This window comes from Penaeus monodon, chromosome 29 (genome assembly GCF_015228065.2).
Source record: "Penaeus monodon isolate SGIC_2016 chromosome 29, NSTDA_Pmon_1, whole genome shotgun sequence".
Lineage (NCBI taxonomy): Eukaryota > Metazoa > Arthropoda > Malacostraca > Decapoda > Penaeidae > Penaeus > Penaeus monodon.
This window is the reverse complement of record NC_051414.1, coordinates 22,169,981-22,170,377: the sequence shown is the minus strand read 5'-3', so window position 1 is coordinate 22,170,377 and position 397 is coordinate 22,169,981. Positions and strand designations below refer to the sequence as shown.

The 397-nt window shown below is 33.2% G+C and overlaps 1 protein-coding gene across 1 annotated transcript in view; it reads left to right on the top strand.

Moving 5' to 3' along the window:
- The window catches only part of LOC119591773, a 15,010-nt gene that overhangs the window by 13,615 nt on the left and 998 nt on the right, over positions 1-397 (top strand). The gene's annotated exons all lie outside the window — the stretch shown is intronic.

Below are 397 nucleotides of genomic sequence, written 5' to 3'. Positions count from 1 at the left end.
TATATTTTATTTCTATTCCTACACCGCTGTTTCGCTTTGGTTACTATTATTTTTTCTCTTATGTCACCTTTACAATCTGTTGTCTTTTCAGATATTAAAAAGAAATAACATTAAAGAAATTCCACAGTCTGGAGATGAATGAATTTATCGCGGTTAGTTCAATTGCGCACATCAGCGTCATGAACTCTACGGGCAGTTCCAACAACTTTCACATATCTTTCTTAACACATAAGATTTTCCACTCATCTGTAATCGATCTGAATCGAGGCAATGAGCTAGAAAGAGACTCTAATAATTATGTAATCAAGAAAAAAGAACGAGATATCTAACAAAAATATGAACCATGAACTTTGAATCTTTGTTGGCGCGATGGCTTTTCAATTCGTCAATAAAATAC